Source organism: Triticum aestivum, chromosome 5A, assembly GCF_018294505.1.
Source record: "Triticum aestivum cultivar Chinese Spring chromosome 5A, IWGSC CS RefSeq v2.1, whole genome shotgun sequence".
Classification (NCBI taxonomy): Eukaryota; Viridiplantae; Streptophyta; class Magnoliopsida; order Poales; family Poaceae; genus Triticum; species Triticum aestivum.
In genome coordinates this window covers 158800425-158815084 of record NC_057806.1, presented here as the reverse complement: position 1 = coordinate 158815084, position 14660 = coordinate 158800425, and positions in this window count along the sequence as shown.

Here is a 14660-nt window from a genome sequence, read left to right as displayed (position 1 = left end):
AAGGATGAGATTATAACAAAACAACACCACATAATGAAACATGCCGCATCTCTTGCACTTGCACACAATGAAATGAGCATTTACTATGTCTGCACTATGTAAAAACTAGGCATACCTTCAAACTGGATCTCCGGGTACTCTTGGAGAGCCTACTTTAGTGTACAGCCAAACCTTTATGTCACCTATGAGTTAGAAAAGGCCCCACTACAGCAGCCCTTAGTGTTTAAATCATTGGCAAGCTCTATTAGAGTGTTAGGTCAAGAACAGCAAGTAATCAAAGCAAACAGTCCTAGTATGGCTGGCTGATGCAAACAAGGAATTGAACAGATGTGTGAGGAAATCTTACATATCAAGAAAAGAAGCAAAGAAGCAGGCTTAAACACCATCACTTGACTGACCAGATTTAAGGGGCATTTAAACATCATGTGCAATGTATGAACTAACATAAACATTGCATATTCCAGATTCTACAATGGAATGCACATGTATTACGTTATGCCATGTATGATGATGCCTAAATGTACACTATAGCAGGCAGGTGTGATTCATCATTTGACACACAATTGAATTGCAGGTTAAGGGCCAGTTCTATTCCGCCTTTTCAGGACTTACTGTCAAAATAAGCCATAAAAGATGTAAAGAAGTCATTTTTGAGTTATGGGCTTGGGCTTAACTAATTTCGCTTTGGAGGATGGTGTTTCAGGTAGAACCTCACTAAAAATTGAAGGGAAGGGGAATAGTGAAATGACTCTGTTGTCTGCCTATATTACACTCAAAATGCAACTGCTGACGCCCGCATCACACCTCACCCTCAAGTAAAAACAAACACGCAAGAGTTCATTGCCCTCCTCGCTTGCATCTCCTCTCCCATTTCCCTCTACCTCGATCCACTGCCTGCAGCACTAGGGTTCCTCCAGCGAGCCGTCGCCACTGATCCCATCTTGCCTGGTCCCCGATGATGCTCTATCCAGCTAGGCTACATGGCTGGCAGGTAGGGGCAAATCTCCCTAGCTGCTCCTCCCTCTGGTGCCACCCCTCATTCTCATGGTCTCCAGCAGCTACTCCACTATGGTTCGTCCAACGCACTACTCCGGCAGGCGCTGCACAACTAAGACTGATGCCACACTACGGTAGAAGGCACCTTATTCCCCCTCCCCACCTCCCAGGCCGTGGCCTTGAGGTGTTGTTGAAGGATGAGCTTATCCAACAAGGTGAGGATCTCCTCTGATTTTTTTGCCAAATTTTCATTCTGATCCACTATACGATGAATTGCTATGAGCTGCTTTTGCTGCTGCTATATGATGCATTGCTATGAGCTGCTCTTGCTACAACTATATGATGAATTGCTATGAGCTGCTGCTGCTATATGATGAATTGCTATGAGCTGCTGCTACTGCTGCTATATGATGAATTGCTATGAGCTGCTGCTGCTATATGATAAGTTGCTATAAGCTGCTCCTGCTGCTGCTGTATGATGAATTGCTATGAGCTGCTCCTACTGATGCTATATGATGAATTGCTATGAGCTGCTCCTGCTGCAGCTATATGATGAATTGCTATGAGCTGCTCCTGCTGCTGCTACATGATGAATTGCTATGAGCTGCTCCTGCTGCTGCTATATGATGAATTGCTATGAGTTGCTGCTATATAATGAATTGCTATGAGCTGCTGCTGGTATATGATGAATTGCACACTGCTGCTGATGTATGATGAGTTGCTATGGGCTGCTGCTGCTATATGATGGTTTCAAGTGGTGCTGCCAAGTAGATGGTATCTTTGTATTTGCATTTTGAGCAAATAGTGATGGTCTGTTTTCCTATCATATTAATTACTGCACTAGGTTCAATTTGTGATGTTTGCAAGTCAAATTAATTTTCATATGGGCAGCAAAATGAAAAAATATAATGCAATCTAGACTTTTCACTGATCATACCAAAGATAAGCTGAAAACGCAATGAAAAGAATTGGTTGCCTTATTACATGGAGCTTATATTCACGGGTGCTTATTTTCTTAGGATAACTCGTAATAACTGTCCCTAAGAAACTTGGCCAATAGAACTGACATACAAATAACATGTCACGATGATTGCAATGGAGGAGTGACGTACCATAGCACACTGTATAGGCTCACCGCTGCCTCTCCTTTTTTGCGATGTTCCATGAAATTGCCACATACATCTTGTACTTTCTCATTGTGTAACCCTATCTGCAAGTTGACATGGCTAATTTCAGACATCTCTACATGATAATACATTGCATATCCCTTGCACATATTTAAACCACCAATTAATGATTGTGTGTGTAGCATAAACTAGCCATGACTCTGTGTGCTAGACTAGCAGGCACTATAAGGGAGCCTAATGTAGTGCACTGGAATTCCTACATGCCACCTACGATTTTGTGTAATGTACTGCCTCTGTTCCTAAATATATGTCTTTGTAGAGATTCCAGTATGGACCACATACAGATGTATATAGATGCATTTTCGAGTGTAGATTCACCCATTTTGCTCCGTATATAGCCTATAGTGGAATCTCTAGAAAGACTTATATTTACGAAAGGAGGTACAAGGTAGTATCACGTATGACATCTACATATCTAATTTAGCAGCCAGTAGTAGAAATCATTGTCTGCACAAAGGGATTACTGGTCGAAAATCCTAGCAAAGCACGCTGGCAGGCACAAAACAATACAAGAGAGAGAGAGAGACGAACTTACAAGATCATAGCAATGCCTCAGTCCGGGATCTTGGTTGGCCAAGCTGTTAGATCCAGAAGAAACATCGTCCTTGTAGTTTTTGTCAACTGCATAATAGGTAACAGTGACCTGTTAGTATATTTGAAGTACATCGGGCGGGTGATGCTGGACGGGTTTAAAGGTGACAAGTACATAGGCCGTGGCGGGTGCTTGGCATCTTGCTAGACGGTGGGAACCAGGTTACAAACGTCAAGGGTGATGACCTTGCGCTGGCTGTCGGGGTCTGGTAAGGAGATCTAGAACCGTCGAGTATGGTGTTTGTGGAGCGGCTCCGGTAGGGTGGACTATGGTGTGGGCGAAGCAGATCTGTGGCCGTGGACGAGGGCGTAGGTGAAGCTGCTCTGGTGGTTGGGTTAATGATGGCGTCGACAATGCGGATCTACGGCCGTGGATGGGGCGTCAGAAGCTGCTCTGGTAGGTTGGATGAGGGTGCGAGGAAGCGGATCTGATGCCGTGGACTTGTGAGTTGGCAAAGCGGCCCCGGTAGGGTTAAAAATGGTATAGGCGAAGCTACTCCGGTGGGGTTGACGATGGTGTCGGCGAAGCGGCTCCAGTAGGGTTGAGGAAGGTGTCGGCGAAGAGGATCAGAGGCTGTTGACGGGGACGTCGGTGGGGCAGCTCCGGGGGTGTGGACGAAGCGTCTCCGGTCGGGAGTACGAATGACCGCTGTAGATGCGCTGCGGTTGACGAGAGTACCGGCGAAGCAAATGCCGCACCGTGGACAAGGCCGACACTGAATGGGCTATGGTACAGTGGTGGATGAGCAGTGTACTTGTTTCTATGGGAGGTGGGAGGGGTAGATGCGGCCGCAGAAGCAGATCCGGCGAGGTGGATGCCGCTGGGAGTGAATGGGCTCTAGTATGCCGATGGATGAGCAGTCTAGGGTTTTGAGAGGGGAGGGGAGAAAGGCCGATGAAGTACGGACGGCGTGATGTAAGATGCTCTGGTGCTGTGGAGTTAGTCGTTTTTGCGGGAGAGGGAGAGGAAATGGGGGTGCCATGTAGTGGGGGGAACCGGAAGTTACCAAAGCAGCCCTGACCTATTATGTAGATGAGGGCGGTATTGTAACTGTTGGTCTCCGTGCACCAAGGACAAAAGAGGAATTTCGCATGCTAAAGACTAAGGTGGCGGAAATTTTAGAAGGAGGCGGGAGATTTTGCCGCCCGCGGGATCGTTCGTATCTAGTTTCAACTAATTTTGGACCATGCTAGCGGGAAGGTCATGCGAGACTGTGTACACGGGGCACACGTCAGCAGTTAATAACTGGTGTGAAGTCCACCCCATAACTTTGGATGATGCGCCGATAACTTGGACGTTCACACGGGCGCGGCCAATCATACGGGTGTACTGGCGCGTTCACAAAAAAGGGATCAAACGCTCAGCCTATGTATTTCTCGTGTAAATAGATAATTTAGTGCAATTGGTTATTTACTTTAAACATAATGCATTGATGTGTTAGTGTAGAGGCACACAAAAAGAAATGGATATAGTAGTCCGCTACTTAAAAGTGTTACCTCATATGATTACATAGCCTCCATTTCATAAATTACATACCAGTTGAATTCATATATGAATATTACATATATTACTTCATAATAGAACCTTAAATCATCCAAGACTAATGATTTTGAATGCAAGAGTAACAATGGTGCATGTACATGATAGCTACATTGGTTGTTTGAAGAAACATCACTGTAACTTTGGCGTGCACAACTGAAAAGGTTTATTGAAATATAAAAAAATGTGACACGTGAGTGTCCAATCTTTATAGCGTTGAATCGATATTGTACCTTTGGCCATGATATGAAGTAGATATTGATTTATGTTCAAGCGATGCACATCCATGATCGCTAGATAGTGATACGTGAATGAATTGTGCAATCTCTCTCACACGCATACATATCTCATTTCCCTGTGGGCATCGAAATCACACACACGCACTTCATGTATTTCTCTCCCTCCGTCAAGGTTAGAATTTGTCTTTCTACCCCGTCCTACAAGTCTCTCACATAGAAACACACACACTCTCTCTGTCGAACACGCCCACCCCTTTAATTCCGCCCACCCACAGCCACTAATGTCTCAAAGTATAATAATGTCTCTCACACATATGCCTAAGGTTAACTCGAGTTCCGGAACCATATAAATACATACAATGGGATTCCAGCAGAGCACCTTTTGTTTTGTGATTTCTCTCTCTCTCTCTCTCTCTCTCACACACACACACACACACACACACACACACACACACGCTTGCATTTGCATGCACACCGTTTTGTTATCTCCGTGATGCTTTAAGTATGCCTCACACAAATGCTATCTACCTATCCCTTAATATAGCTAGATATGTGTCACACAAACTCCTTCTCCCTACTAGCAAGATGCCCATGTGTTGCACGGAACATCAAGATGCATTTGTATGAGTAGTTTATCTTGTGGGAGAAAAGGATGAATGAGGGAATGCCTTATTTGCAATTGCGGAGAGGGGTGTGGGTATCTTTTTGCAAAATTGCCACAGTTTCCTTCCTATCCGTCAGATATAAATTGGATGGCCTATATTGCGGGATGGCAGGAACACCATCATCACCAACTTTGTTTTTTATAATAGTAGAGATATGTAAGTGTCACTGCCCCCCCCCCCCCCGACACACAAACGCACACCCACAAAACCACACACACACTTCCGAACACCGAAGGAGTAGGGTGACACCTCAGTCTTGATACTAATCTATCTACGGGCTTCTCTCTCAAACACACACACACGCACACACACACACTACCCGACACTGAAGGAGTAGGGTGGCACCTCAATCTTGATAGTAATCTATCTACTCATCTTTCAAACACACACACACACACTACTTGTGCCTCTGTGCCTACCGCGCTGATGACCCACAAGTATAGGGGATCTATCATAGTCCTTTCGATAAGTAAGAGTGTCGAACCCAACGAGGAGCAAAAGGAAATGATAAGGGGTTTTCAGCAAGGTATTCTCTGCAAGCACTGAAATTATCGGTAACAGATAGTTTTGTGATAAGGTAATTTGTAATGAGTAGCAAGTAATAAAAGTAAATAAGGTGCAGCAAGATGGCCCAATAATTTTTGTAGCAAAGGACAAGCCTGGACAAACTCTTATATGAAGGAAAGCGCTCCCGAGGACACAAGGGAATTCTCGTCAAGCTAGTTTTCATCACGATCATATGATTCGCGTTCGGTACTTTGATAATTTGATATGTGGGTGGACTGGTGCTTCGGTGTTGTCCTTACTTGGACAAGCATCCCACTTATGATTAACCCCCATTGCAAGCATCTGCAACTACAACAGAAGTACTAAGGTAAACCTAACCATAGCATGAAACATATGGATCCAAATCAGCCCCTTACGAAACAACGCATAAACTAGGGTTTAAGCTTCTGTCACTCTAGCAACCCATCATCTACTTATTACTTCCCAATGCCTCCCTCTAGGCCCAAACAATGGTGAAGTGTTGTATAGTCGATGTTCACATGACACCACTAGAGGGATGACAACATACATCTCATCAAAATATCGAACGAATACCAAATTCACATGAGTAGTAATAGAAAGACTTCTCCCATGTCCTCAGGAGCAAACATAACTACTCACAAAGCATATTCATGTTCATAATCAGAGGGTTATTAATATCCATAATGGATCTGAACATATGATCTTCCACCAAGTAAACCAACTAGCATCAACTACAAGGAGTAATCAACACTACTAGCAACCCAGATGTACCAATCTGAGGTTTGGATACAAAGATTGGATACAAGAGATGAACTAGGGTTTGAGATGAGATGGTGTTGGTGAAGATGTTGATGGAGATTGACCCCCTCCCGATGAGAGGATCGTTGGTGATGATGATGGTGGTGATTTCCCCCTCCCAGAGGGGAGTTTCCCTGGCAGAACAGCTCTGCCGGAGCCCTAGATTGGTTCTGCCAAGGTTCTGCCTCGTGGCAGCGGAGTCTCGTCCCGAAAGCTTTCTTATGATTTTTTTCCTTGACTAAAGACTCCATATAGTAGAAGATGGGCATCGGAGGGCCACCAGGGCGCCATGAGGCAGGGGCATGCCCCCACCCTCGTGGCTGGTGTGTGGCCCCCCTCTGGTACTTCTTGTGCTTAGTATTTTTTATATATTCTGGAAATAACTTCCATGAAGTTTTAGGACTTTTGGAGCTATGCAGAATAGGTCTCTAATATTTTCTCCTTTTCCAGCCCAGAATCCCAGCTGCCGGTATTCTCCCTCTTCATGTAAACCTTGTAAAAATAAGAGATAATAGGCATAAGTATTGTGACATAATGTGTAATAATAGCCCATAATGCAATAAATATCGATATAAAAGCATGATGCAAAATGGACGTATCAACTCCCCCAAGCTTAGACCTCGCTTGTCCTCAAACGAAAGCCGAAATCGAAAAATATGTCCACATGTTTAGAGATAGAGGTGTCGATAAAAATAAAATACGGGCATGAGAGCATCATGATCATTCTTAGAATAGCAATATATATATATATATATATATATATATAGTCATATGATCTCTTATGCGAAAGTAACAATTCAATCACAATTTAAAGTATGAATCATAAACTTCATTGAGAACCAACAAACTCTAATCTCAGTCATTGAGGCAATTGCAATTTATCATAACATAGGAAAGAGTCAGTATAAGAGCTTTTCAGCAAGTCCACATACTCAACCATCTTTTAGTCTTTCACAATTGCTAACACTCACGCAATACTTATGGGTATGGAGTTTTAATCGCACACAGAGAAAGATAAAGGCTTGTAGTTTTGCCTCCCAACGTTTTACCTCAAGGGTAATGTCAACAATAATAGTTCATGAAGACTCACATCCAATTAGCTATATATATCAGTACCTTTCCAACATATTGTTCTTGCCAAAGGATAAAATGTAAAAAGGAAAGGTGAAGATCACCATGACTCTTATGTAAGGTAGAAGATAAAACTAAAAGATAGGCCCTTCGCAGAGGGAAGCAGAGGTTGTCATGCGCTTTTATGGTTGGATGCACAAAATCTTAATGCAAAAGAACGTCACTTTATATTGCCACTTGTGATATGGACCTATATTATGCAGTCCGTTGCTTTTATTTCTTCCACATCACAAGATCATATAAAGCTTATTTTTCTCCCACATTAATAAGTGATACATATTTAGAGAGCAATTTTTATTGCTTGCACTGATGACAACTTACTTGAAGGATCTTACTCGATCCATAGGTAGATATGGTGGACTCTCATGGCAAAACTGGGTTTAGGGATATTTGGAAGCACAAGTAGTATCTCTACTTGGTGCAAAGAAATTGGCTAGCATGAGAGGGAAATGCAAGCTCAACATGTTGGATGATCCATGACAATATAATTTATCTCAGATGTAAGAAAACATAACCCATTACGCTGTCTTCCTTGTCCAACGTCAACTCTTAGCATGTCATACTTTAATGAGTGCTCACAATCATAAAGGATGTTCAAGATAGTATATTTATATGTGAACCTCTCTTTCTTTATTACTTCCTATTAATTGCAACAATGACCAAAACTATGTTTGTCAACTCTCAACAACTTTTATTCATCATACTCCTTATATGTGACCTCATTACTCTCCATAAGATCCATATGATCTCTTTATTTCTTTTTATTTCTTCTCTTTTATTTTATTCCCTCAAGATCATAGCAAAATAATAAAGCCCTTGACTCAACACTAATATTTATTATATATAGCTCACGAACTCGATTACATAGAAGGATCATAAAGCAAAACTCACAACTAGATCACACTAACACTTTATTCTACTAGATCAAGATATTATCAAAAGGGTCGAACTAAGAAAAAAGGTAAAGATAAAAGTGAAGGTGATACGATACCGGGGCACTCCCCCAAGCTTGGCAGTTGCCAAGGGGAGTGCCCATACCCATGTGTTTATATCTCCTTCTTTGTCGGTGAAGAGGGTGTTTGTGATGATGGATAATCGCACATCGAGCATAGGAGGTCTTCCAACTTGCGGATAATGCCCTTGAGTGCGATGATATTCTCCTTCAACAAAATATTTTCACGTGTGAGATACTTGTTTTGTATATGAGCTAACTCAATCATCTTGAAAGCTTCAATCTCAGTTGGGGTAAGAAGATTGTGATCAAGTTGAAGGATGTCTTCTGCTGCCGGAACTTGGTCCTCCGTGGCCTTCTTGATCTCTTCATCCTTGTTGATCTCCATAGGATCTTCCCTCTTCAGCTCTATCTTCATTAACCAAGCATCATTGTCACCATTGTTGGAGGAGGGGGACAACATGATGCCTAACCTTGACAATCCTGACAGAAAACAGCTCGAAACAAAGACAAGAGATATTTGCGTGATACGGTGGTCAAAACCTTCGGGAGATTATATAATGATTTTTTACCGACCAAAAGAAGTATCGTGCAAGAAAAAAGAGTCCGGAGAGCACACGAGGTGCCCACGAGGCAGGGGGTGCGCCCAGGGGGGTAGGGTGTGCCCTCCACCCTCGTGGAAGCCTCGTGTCCTTTCCGGTCTGCTTCTTATTTTCCTATTTTTCTAAATATTCCAAAATGGAGAAAAATTGCCATTAGAACTGTTTTGGAGTCGGTTTACTTACCGTGCCACATAACTATTCCTTTCCGGAGTCTGAAACATTCTGGAAAGTGTCCCTTATGTATTCCTTCGGGGTTACGGTTTCAATGATATTAGTTACAACATTTATAGGATTACCTGAGATATAATGTTTGATTCTTTGACCGTTCACCACCCTCGGATTTGTGCCTTCGACGTTGTTGATTTTTATGGCACCGGAACGATAGACCTCCTCGATAACGTAAGGACCTTCCCATTTAGAGAGGAGTTTGCCTGCAAAAAATCTTAAACGGGAGTTGTATAGCAATACATAATCACCTACATTAAACTCACGCTTTTGTATCCTTTTGTCATGCCATCTTTTAACTTTTTCTTTAAACAGCTTGGCATTTTCATAAGCCTGGGTTCTCCATTCATAAAGTGAGCTAATGTCAAATAACCTCTTCTCACCGGCAAGTTCAAAGTCATAGTTGAGCTCTTTAATATCCCAATATGCCTTATGTTCTAATTCAAGAGGTAAGTGACATGCTTTACCATAAACCATTTTATACGGATACATACCCATATGATTTTTATATGCAGTTCTATAGGCCCATAATGCATCATCAAGTTTCTTGGACCAATTCTTTCTAGATCTATTAACAGTCTTTTGCAAAATTAATTTGAGCCCTCTGTTACTCAATTCTACTTGACCATTAGACTGTGGGTGATAAGGAGATGCAGAATTCTATGATTAACGGCATACTTAGCAAGCATTTTACGAAAGGCTCCATGAATAAAATGTGAACCACCATTAGTCATTAAATATCTAGGGACTCCAAACCTCAGGAAAATAAATTCTTTAATCATCTTAATAGAGGTGTTATGATCAGCACTACTAGTTGGAAAAGCTTCTACCCACTTAGTAACGTAATCAACCGCAACTAAAATATGTGTATATCCACTGGAGGAAGGAAAAGGTCCCATACAATCAAAGCCCCAAACATCAAATGGTTCAAAAACAAGTGAATAATTCATAGGCATTTCTTGACATCTACTAATATTACCAATTCTTTGACATTCATCACAAGACAAGACAAACTTACGGGCATCCTTGAAGAGAGTAGGCCAATAAAAACCGGATTGCAATACCTTATGTGGAGTTCTATCTCCAGCATGGTGTCCTCCATAAGCCTCGGAGTGACACTTGCATAGGATCTGTTCCCGTTCATGCTCAGGTACACAATGTCTAATAATACCATCTACTCATTTATAAAGATGTGGGTCATCCCAAAAGTAATGTCTCAAATCATAGAAGAAGTTTTTCTTTTGCTGGTATGTGAAACTAGGTGGTATAAATTTAGCAACAATATAATTAGCATAATCAGCATACCATGGAGCAGTTCGAGAAGCATTTATGACATTTAATTGTTCATCAGGAAATCTATCATCAATAGGTAGTGGGTCATCAAGAACATTTTCTAACCTAGACAAGTTGTCTTCAACGGGGTTCTCAGCTCCCTTTCTATCAATAATATGCAAATAAAATTCTTGTAGCAGAAGAACCCATCTAATAAGTCTAAGTTTAGCGTCTTTCTTTTCCATAAGGTATTTAATAGCAGCATGATCAGTGTGAATAGTTACTTTAGAATCAACAATATAAGGTCTGAACTTATCACAAGCAAAAACAACTGCTAAAAATTGTTTTTCAGTGGTAGAATAATTTCTCTAGGCATTGTCTAGAGTTTTACTAGCATATTGAATAACATTTAATTTCTTATCAACTCTTTGCCCTAGAACAGCATCTACAGCATAATCACTAGCATCACACATAATTTCAAAGGGTAAATTCCAATCAGGTGGCTGAATAATAGGTGCAAAAATCAATGCTTTCTTAAGTATTTCAAATGCTTCTACGCAATCATCATCAAAGACAAAAGGAATATCTTTTTGTGATAGGTTAGTCAGAGGCCGAGAAATTTTTGAGAAGTCCTTAATGAAACTCCTATAAAAACCGGCATGACCAAGGAAACTTCTTATACCTTTGATGTCCTTGGGACACGACATCTTTTCAATAGCATCAACTTTAGCTTTATCAACTTCAATACCCCTTTCAGAAATTTTATGCCCCAAGACAATACCTTCATTAACTATAAAGTGGCACTTCTCCCAATTCAAGACAAGATTAGTTTCTTCACATCTCTACAAAACTCGATCAAGGTTGCTCAAGCAATCATCAAAAAAGGATCCATAAACGAAGAAATCGTCCATGAAAACCTCACATATCTTTCCACAAAAGTCAGAAAATATAGCCATCATGCATCTTTGAAAGGTAGCAGGTGCATTACATAAACCAAAAGGCATACGTCTATAAGCAAAAGTATCGAAAGGGCATGTAAAAGTGGTCTTTGCTTGATCATCAGCTGACACATGTATTTGAGAGAAGCCAGAGTAACCATCTAGAAAGCAAAAAATGTGTATGTTTGGATAATCTTTCTAGCATTTGATCAATAAAAGGTAAGGGGTAATGATATTTTTAGTAACCTTATTTAATTTGTGGAAATCAATTACCATCCTATAACCTGTAATAATTCTTTGCGGAATAAATTCATCTTTATCATTAGGAACAACAGTAATACCTCCCTTCTTAGGGACACAATGGACAGGACTTACCCACTGGCTATCAGCAACAGGATAAATTATACCTGCTTCAAGGAGCTTTAATATTTCCTTTCTTACCACTTCTTTCATCTTAGGATTCAGCCGTCGTTGGTGACCAATAACTGGTTTGGCGTCTTTCTCCAAATTTATTTTGTGTTGACATAGAGTGGGACTAATGCCCTTAAGATCATCAAGAGTATATCCAATAGCAGCACGGTGCTTTTGCAGAGTTTTCAATAATCTCTCTTCTTCATGCTCTGAAAGGTTAGCACTAATAATAACAGGATATATCTTCTTGTCATCAAGATAAGCATATTTAAGAGTGTTAGGTAATGGTTTAAGCTCAAACACGGGATCACCCTTGGGTGGAGGAGGATCCCCTAGGATTTCAACAGGAAAATTGTGTTTTAGAATGGGACCTTGTTTAAAGAATACTTCATCTATTTCCCTTCTTTCATTCATAAACATATCATTCTCATGGTCTAGCAAATATTGTTCTAAAGGATCATTAGGAGGCACAACAATAGAAGAAAGACCAATAATTTCATCTTCGCTAGGCGATTCATCATCACGGGGTTGTCTACGAAATTTAGAAAAATCAAACTCATGAGACATATCATCCAAACCAATAGTAACAACATCCTTCTTCCAATCTATAAGGGTCTACCAAATATAATGGGACAAAAGATATCTTGAGGGGAACCAAGAACAAGAAAATCAATAGGATATTTAGCTTTCCCACACAAGACTTCAACATCTCTAACAATCCCAACTGGTGAAATAGTGTCTCTATTGGCAAGCTTAATGGTAACATCAATATCTTCTATCTCAGCTGGTGCAATATCATGCATAATTTCTTTGTATAAGGAAATAGGTATTGCACTAGCACTAGCACCCATATCACATAAGCCATGATAGCAATGATCTCCTATTTTAACAGAAATATCAGGCATGCCTACAACAGGTCTATGTTTATTTTTAGTATCAGGCCTAGCAATTCTAGCAGCTTCATCATAGAAATAAATAACATGCCCATCAATATTATCGTCCAAGAGATCTTTAACCATAGCAATATTAGGTTCAACTTTAACTTGCTCAGGAGGTGTATAAGTTCTAATATTACTTTTGTTGACTACAGTTGAAGCTTTAGCATGATCCTTTATTCTAACAGGGAAAGGTGGTTTCTCAACATAAGCAGTAGGAACAATAGGATCATTATAAGTGATAGTCTTTTCTTCAACTTAATAGGTGCGACTACTTTTACTTCAATGGGAGGATTATATTTAAACCACTTCTCCTTAGGGAGATCAACATGAGTAGCAAAGGATTCACAGAAAGAAGCTACTATCTCAGAGTCAAGTCCATATTTAGTGCTAAATTTACGGAAAAACGTCAGTATCCAACAAAGATTTAACACAATCAAACTTATGTGTTATACCTGACTCCTTACCTTCGTCGAGATCCCAATCTTCAGAGTTGCATTTAATTCTCTCCAATAAATTCCATTTGAATTCAATAGTCTTCATCATAAAGGAACCAGTACAAGAAGTATCGAGCATGGAGCGATTGGCGTCAGAAAGCCGAGCATAAAATTTTTGAATAATCATTTCTCTTGAGAGCTCATGATTGGGGCATGAATATAACATTGACTTAAGCCTCCCCCAAGCTTGAGCAATGCTTTCTCCTTCGCGAGACCAAAAATTATATATATAATTACGATCATGATGAACAAGATGCATAGGATAAAACTTCTGATGGAATTCCAATTTCAACCGTTTGTAGTCCCATAATCCCATATCATCACATAGCCTATACCATGTCAATGCATCTCCCTTCAAAGATAAGGGGAAGACCTTCTTCTTGATAACATCATCGGGCATACATGCAAGCTTAAATAATCCACAAACTTCATCCACATAGATTAAGTGTAAGTCGGGATGCAATGTTCCATCTCCTACAAAAGGATTAGCCAGCAGTTTCTCTATCATACCCTAAGGAATTCCTAAGTAAACATTTTCATTTTCAGTAGGTTCAGTAGGTTGAGGAGAAACTCTTTGCTCTACTGGTCGATGTGAAGATACCCCGAACAAGCCCCTCAAAGGATTATGTTCCATAGTAACAAGTGACAGTAAATTTCAGCACACTATATAAATTTTTCCTTACCAAATTCCACCTACCAAAGGCGCTTCACTCCCCGGCAACGGCGCCAGAAAAGAGTCTTGATGACTGACAAGTATAGGGGATCTATCGTGGTCCTTTCGATAAGTAAGAGTGTCGAACCCAACGAGGAGCAGAAGGAAATGTTAAGCGGTTTTCAGCAAGGTATTCTCTGCAAGCACTAAAATTATCGGTAACAGATAGTTTTGTGATAAGGTAATTTGTAACGAGTAGCAAGTAATAAAAGTAAATAAGGTGCAGCAAGATGGCCCAATCCTTTTTGTAGCAAAGGACAAGCCTGGACAAACTCTTATATGAAGGAAAGCACTCCCGAGGACACATTGGAATTATCGTCAAGCTAGTTTTCATCACGATCATATGACTCGCGTTCGGTACTTTGACAATTTGATATGTGGGTGGACCGGTGCTTGGGTACTGTCCTTACTTGGACAAGCATCCCACTTATGATTAACCCC